At 68.1% G+C, this 7500-nt stretch overlaps 1 non-coding gene across 1 annotated transcript; it reads right to left on the bottom strand.

Moving 5' to 3' along the window:
* Positions 1 to 7192: 7192 nt before the first annotated feature.
* LOC148009421 (5S ribosomal RNA) lies at positions 7193 to 7311 on the bottom strand. The gene has a single exon (XR_015689833.1). It is a non-coding gene; the product is annotated as a 5S ribosomal RNA (ribosomal RNA).
* Between the last annotated feature and the right edge of the window lie 189 nt (positions 7312 to 7500).

Below are 7500 nucleotides of genomic sequence, written 5' to 3'. Positions count from 1 at the left end.
ATCCCCCCCCCCCTAAAAAATTCGGCCCCCACCCCCTCAACACACACCACACCACCCCTCCCCCCCCTCCAAAATTCGCCCCCCCCTCAAAAATTCGCCCCCCCCCCAAAAATTGCCCCCCCCCCCCTCAACACACACCACACCACACCACCCCTCCCCCCCTCCAAAATTCGCCCCTCCCCCTCAACACACACCACCCCACACCACCCCTTCCCCCCCCCTCTCAACACACACCACCCCACCCCTCGCCCCCCCTCAAAAATCCCCCCCCCCCTCAACACACACCACACCACCCCTCCCCTTCCCCCCCTCCAAATTTCGCCCCCCCTCAACACACACCACCCCACCCCTCCCCCCCCCAGAAATTCGCCCCCCCTCCAAATTTCGCCCCTTCCCCCCCCAAAAATTCGGCCCCCCCCTCAACACACACCACACCACACCACACCACCCCACCCCTCCCCCCCCCCCTCAACACACACCACCCCACACCACCCCTCCCCCCCCCCCAAAAATTCCCCCCCCCCCCCCAACACACACCACCCCACCCCTCCCCCCCCCCCCTCAACACACACCACCCCACACCACCCCTCCCCCCCCCCCAAAAATTCCCCCCCCCCCCCCCCAACACACACCACCCCACCCCCCCCCCCCCTCAAAAATTCCCCCCGCCCCCCCTCAACATACAAAACACCAACCCTCCCCCCCCCTCAAAAATCCCCCCCCCCCCCCTCAACACACACCACCCCACACCACCCCTCCCCCCCCCCCAAAAATTTCCCCCCCCGCCCCAACACACACCACCCCACCCCTCCCCCCCCCCCTCAAAAATTCCCCCCCCCCCAACACACAAAACACCACCCCTCCCCCCCCTCAAAAATCCCCCCCCCCCTCAACACACACCACACCACACCACCCCTCCCCCCCCCCCCCAACACACACCACCCCACCCCTCCCCCCCCCCTCAACACACACCACACCACCCCTCCCCCCCCCCCCCAACACACAAAACACCACCCCTCCCCCCCCCCTCAAAAATCCCCCCCCCCCACAACACACACCACACCACACCACCCCTCCCCCCCCCCTCCAAATTTTGCCCCCCCCCCAAAAAAATTGCCCCCCCCCTCAACACACACCACACCACACCACACCACCCCTCCCCCCCCCCCCTCCAAATTTTGCCCCCCCCCCCCCCAAAAAAATTGGCCCCCCCCCTCAACACACACCACACCACACCACCCCTCCCCCCCTCCAAAATTCGCCCCCCCCCCCTCAACACACACCACCCCACCCCCCCCCTCAACACACACCACACCACCCCTTCCCCCCCCCCTCAACACACACCACACCACACCACACCACACCACCCCTCCCCTTCCCCCCCTTCAAATTTCGCCTTCCCCTCAACACACACCACCCCACCCCTCCCCCCCCCAAAAAATTCGCCCCCCCTCCAAATTTCGCCTCTTCCCCCCCCCAGAAATTCGCCCCCCCTCCAAAATTCGCCCCTTCCCCCCCCAAAAATTCGCCCCCCCTCCAAAATTCGCCCCCCCCCCCTCAACACGCACCACCCCTCCCCCCCCCCCAAAAAAATTTCCCCCCCCCCTCAAAAATTTCCCCCCCCCCTCAACACACACCACACCACCCCTTCCCCCCCTCAAAAATCCCCCCTCCCCCCCCCCTCAACACACACCACACCACACCTCCCCTTCCCCCCTCCAAATTTCGCCACCCCCTCAACACACACCACCCCACCCCTCCCCCCCCCGCCCCCAAAAAATTCGCCCCCCCCCAACACACACCACCCCACCCCCCCCCCAAAAAATTCGGCCACCCCCCTCAACACACACCACACCACACCACCCCTCCCCCCCTCCAAAATTTGCCCCCCGCCCCCCCCCCCCCCCCGCCCCCAACACACACCACCCCTCCCCCCCCCCAAAAATTCGCCCCCCCCTCAATACACACCTCCCCACCCTTCCCCCCCCCCCCCAACACACACCACCCCACCCACCCCCTCAACACACACCACACCACCCCTCCCCCCCCCCCCCTCAAAAATCCCCCCCCCCCAACACACACCACACCACACCACACCACCCCTCCCCTTCCCCCCCTCCAAATTTCGCCTTCCCCTCAACACACACCACCCCACCCCTCCCCCCCCCCCAAAAATTCGCCCCCCCCCCCCAACACACACCACACCACACCACACCACCCCTCCCCCCCCCCTCAACACACACCACCGCACACCACCCGTCCCCCCCCCCCCCAAAATTTCCCCCCCCCCCCCCCCTCAAAAATTTCCCCCCCCCCTCAACACACACCACACCACCCCTCCCCCCCACCCTCAAAAATCCCCCCCCCCCTCAAAAATCCCCCCCCCCCCTCAACACACACCACACCACACCACACCACCCCTCCCCTTCCCCCCCTCCAAATTTCGCCCCCCCCTCAACACACACCACCCCACCCCTCCCCCCCCCGCCCCCAAAAAATTCGCCCCGCCCCCAACACACACCACCCCACCCCCCCCCCAAAAAAATCGGGCCTCCCCCCTCAACACACACCACACCACACCACCCCTCCCCCCCCTCCAAAATTTGCCCCCCCCCCCCCCCCCGCCCTCCGAAAAAATTCGCCCCCCCCCCCTCAATACACACCTCCCCCCCCTCCCCCCCCCCCCCCTCAAAAATTGGCCCCCCCCCCCCTCAACACACCACACCACCCTCCCCCCCCCCCCCAAAAATTCGCCCACCCCCCCCCCCCCCCCCCCACAACACACACCACCCCACCCCTCCCCCCCCTCAAAAATTCGGCCCCCCCTCCAAAATTCGCCCCCCCCCCCCTTAACACACACTCCTCCCCCAAAAATTTGCCCCCCCCCTCAACACACACCACCCCACCCCTCCCCCCCCCCCCAAAAAAAATTCGCCCCCCCCCCCCAACACAAACCACCCCACCCCCCTCCCCCCCCCAAAAAAAAATCGCCCCCCCCCCAACACACACCACACCACACCACCCTTCCCCCCCTCCAAAATTCGCCCCCCCCTGATCACACACCACCCCACCCCACCCCTTCCCCCCCCTCAAAAATTCGCCCCCCTTCAAAATTCGGCCCCCCCACCCTCCCCCCTTCTCCCCCCCCCCTCCAAAATTCGGCCCCCCTCACCATGACATCCCCCCCCACCCATAATACAACACGACGTGATGCGCCCCCCATGACATCCCCCCACCCTCCAATGACACGACACGACGCGACCTGCCCCCCTCTCCCCCTTCACCCTCCACACACACCACACCATGTCAAGACGTGCCGCCCCCCCCCCCCCATGACATCCCCACCCCACCTCCCCATCCATGACACGATACGATGCGACGCGCCCCCCCATGACATCCCCACCCCACCTCCCCATCCATGACACGACACGATGCGACGCGCCCCCCCATGACATCCCCCCCACCCCCCATGACACGACACGACGCGACGTGCCCCCCCCTCCCCCTTCCCCCCTCAACACACACCACATCATGTCGCGACGTGCGGCGCCCCCCCCAATACACACCACACCACACCGTGGACAAAGCCGCATTTTGAAGGGGGGGGCGAATTTTTGACGGGGGGGGGAGGCGTGGTGTGGTGTGTGTTGAGATGGGGGGGGTGAATTTTGGAGGGGGGAGGGGTGGTGTAGTGTGGTGTGTGTTGAGGGGGGGGGGGGGGCGAATTATTGAGGGGGCGTCGTGGAGGGTGGGTGGGTGTGTTAAGGGGAGGGGAGCACGTCGCGTCGTGTCAGGCCATGGGGCACGGGGGGGGGGGGGGGGGGTGGAGGGGGTGCATCGCGACATGGTGTGGTGTGTGTTGGGGGGGGGGGGGGCATTGCGTTGGGTGGGTGTGTGTGTTAAGGGGAGGGTGGCACGTCGCATCGTGTCGTGTCATGGGGGGGCGGGGAGGGGGGGCGCGTCGCATCGTGTCGTGTCATGGGTGGGGGGGGGGTGGGGTGGGGATGTCATGAAGGGGGGCGCGGCACGTCGCGACATGGTGTGGTGTGTGTTGAGGGGGGAAGGGGGGGGGCGCGTCGCGTCGTGTCGTGTCATGGGGAGGCACGTCGCGTCGCGTCGTGTCATGGGGGGTGGGGGGGGATGTCATGGGGGGGCCGAATTTTTGAGGGGGGGGGAGGGGTGGGGTGGTGTGTGTGGAGGGGGGAGGCGAATTTTTGAGGGGGGGACGTCATGGGGGGGCGCATCGCGTCGTGTCGTGTCATGGGGGATGGGGGGATGTCATGGGGGGGGGGGAGGGGGGTTGTCATGTTATGTAGGGGAGGGGGCGCGTCGCGTCATGTCGGGGCATCGTGGGGGGGAGGGGGCATCGCGACACCCCGCGTCACACCCGACGACACGGCACACCCCCCACCCCACCCCACCGCACCCCCCTACGACGCGGCGCCTCCCCCCCCACCCCACCTCGAAAAACCCCGCTCCATCCACAGCACCCCACCACTCCTCCAAAAACCAGGCTCGACCCACCGTGCCCCGCCTCACCCCCCCACGACACGGCGCACTCTCCACCCCACCGCACCCCCCACGATGCCCCCCGCACCCCACCTCGAAAAACCCCGCTCCCTCCACACCACCCCACCACGCCTCCGAAAACCCCGCTCGACCCACCCCACCTCGCGTGAGCCCCCCCATGACACGGCACACCCCCCACACCCCACCGCACCCCCCCACGACACGGCGCATATCCCCCACCCCCCCTCACCCCACCTCGAAAAACCCCGCTCGACCCACCCAACCCCGCGTCACTCCCCCATGACACGGCACACCCCCCCACCCCACCGCACCCCCCCACGACGCCCCCCCCGCACCCCACCTCGAAAAACCCCGCTCCCTCCACGCCACACCACAAATGCCTCCGAAAACCCCACTCGACCCACCCAACCCCGCGTCACTCCCCCAGGACACGGCGCACCCCCCCACCCCACCGCACCCCCCCACGACGCCCCCCCGCACCCCACCTCGAAAAACCCCGCTCCCTCCACGCCTCCGAAAACCCCGCTCGACCCACCCCACCTCGCGTCAGCCCCCCCACGACACGGCACACCCCCCCACCCCACCGCACCCCCCCACGACGCGGCGCATATCCCCCCCCCGCACCCCACCTCGAAAAACCCCGCTCGACCCACCCCACCCCGCGTCACCCCCCACGACACAGCGCACCCCCCCACCCCACGACGCCCCCCCCACCCCACCTCGAAAAACCCCGCTCCCTCCACGCCACACCACCACGCCTCCGAAAACCCCGCTCGACCCACCCCACCCCGCGTCTCCCCCCCACGACACGGCGCACCCCCCCACCCCACCGCACCCCACCTCGAAAAACCGCGCTCCCTCCACAGCACCCCACCTCTCCTCCAAAAACCCCGCTCGACCACCCCCACCCCGCGTCACCCCCCACGACACGGCGCACCCCCCCACGACGCCCCCCCGCACCCCACCTCCAAAAACCCCGCTCCCTCCACAGCACCCCACCTCTCCTCCAAAAACCCCGCTTGACCACCCCAACCCCGCGTCACTCCCCCATGACACGGCGCACCCCCCCACCGCACCGCACCCCCCCGCGACGCCCCCCCGCACCCCACCTCGAAAAACCCCGCTCCCTCCACGCCTCCGAAAACCCCGCTCGACCCACCCCACCCTGCGTCACCCCCCCACGACACGGCGCACCCCCCCACGACGCCCCCCCGCACCCCACCTCGAAAAACCCCGCTCCCTCCACGCCACACCACCACGCCTCCGAAAACCCCGCTCGACCCACCCCACCCCGCGTCACCCCCCACGACACGGCGCACCCCCCCACCCCATCGCACCCCCCCGCACCCCACCTCGAAAAACCCCGCTCCCTCCACAGCACCCCGCGACGCCTCCGAAAACCCCGCTCGACCCACCCCACCCCGCGTCACCCCCCCACAACACGGCGCACCCCCCCACGACGCCCCCCCGCACCCCACCTCAAAAAACCCCGCTCCCTCCACAGCACCCCGCCACGCCTCCGAAAACCCCGCTCGACCCACCCCACCCCGCGTCACCCGCCACGACATGGCGCACCCCCCCACGACGCCCCCCCCGCACCCCACCTCGAAAAACCCCGCTCCCTCCACGCCACACCACAAATGCCTCCGAAAACCCCGCTCGACCCACCCCACCCCGCGTCACCCCCCACGACACGGCGCACCCCCCCACGACGCCCCCCCCGCACCCCACCTCGAAAAACCCCGCTCCCTCCACGCCACCCCGCCACGCCTCCGAAAACCCCGCTCGACCCACCCCACCCCGCGTCACCCCCCCACGACGCCCCCGCGCACCCCACCTCGGAAAACCAACTGCATCCACACCACCCCACCCCACCTCGAAAAACCCGCTGCATCCACACCACCCCACCCTGCGTCACGGCACACGCCACCGCACCCCCCCTCGACGCGGCGCATCCCCCCCGCACCCCACCTCGAAAAACCCCGCTCCATCCACACGACGTCGCCACGCCTCCAAAAACCCCGCTTGACCCACCCCACCCCGCGTCACCCCCCCACGACACGGCACACCCCTCCACCCCACCGCACCCCCCGACGACGCGGCGCATCCCCCGCGCACCCCACCTCCAAAAACCCCGCTCGACCCATGGCACGTCACCTCACCCCCCCACGACATGGCACACCCTCCCTCCTAAGAAATCCCGCTCCGCAATGACATGGCACACACACCCCACTGCACACGACCCCCTCCCGCAACATGGAACCTTCCACCCCCCGACGGACCTCCTCAAGAAACCCCCCCACGACATGGCACCCCCCCGCGACATGGCACACCCTCCCTCCTCAGAAATCCCCGCTCCAACAACCCGCCCGCGCAACATGGCACGCCCTCCCTCCTCGGAAAACCCCGCTCCACCGAACCCCCCCACAACATGGCACACCCTCCACTCCCAAAATACCTCGCATCTTGAGGAGGGGGTATCACGTGAGAGCGAGGCAGAGGGAGGGGCCAGGCACGACGTACGCAAAGACAATCACGACGAGGAGAGGAGGCGCCGCGTCATGGCAAGGCGAGGGGGTTTCCTACCACGATGTCAGCGTTGGAGAGTCAAGACGTGATCCGAGGGGATTTCCATGCCACGGTCTCGAAACAAGCATGCAAAAGGGTGCAGCACCAGGACTTCCCGGGAGGTCACCCATCCCAGTACTATTCTGGCCCAAGCGCGCTTAACTGCGGAGTTCTGATGGGATCCGGTGTATTAGCGCTGGTGTGACCGCACCACAAACACAAAGGAATTCCAAAGAGCTCTTGTATACTCGGAAAGTGGCACGAGAGAGCTCAAGAGCGAGGCATGGCGGCATGCCATGCCGCTCATGCCACGGAGGACGCGACTAAACGCGAACCCTAAACCCCGCGCACATGGAGGCGACACATAAAAGATTGAATGTCGCCGTCGCGTGCCATTTCTAA

This window comes from Lygodium microphyllum, chromosome 30 (assembly GCF_053477565.2).
Source record: "Lygodium microphyllum isolate KBCC chromosome 30, Lygodium_microphyllum_v1.1.10, whole genome shotgun sequence".
Lineage (NCBI taxonomy): Eukaryota > Viridiplantae > Streptophyta > Polypodiopsida > Schizaeales > Lygodiaceae > Lygodium > Lygodium microphyllum.
The sequence above is the reverse complement of the archived record's forward strand: the minus strand, read 5'-3'. Positions and strand labels throughout refer to the sequence as shown.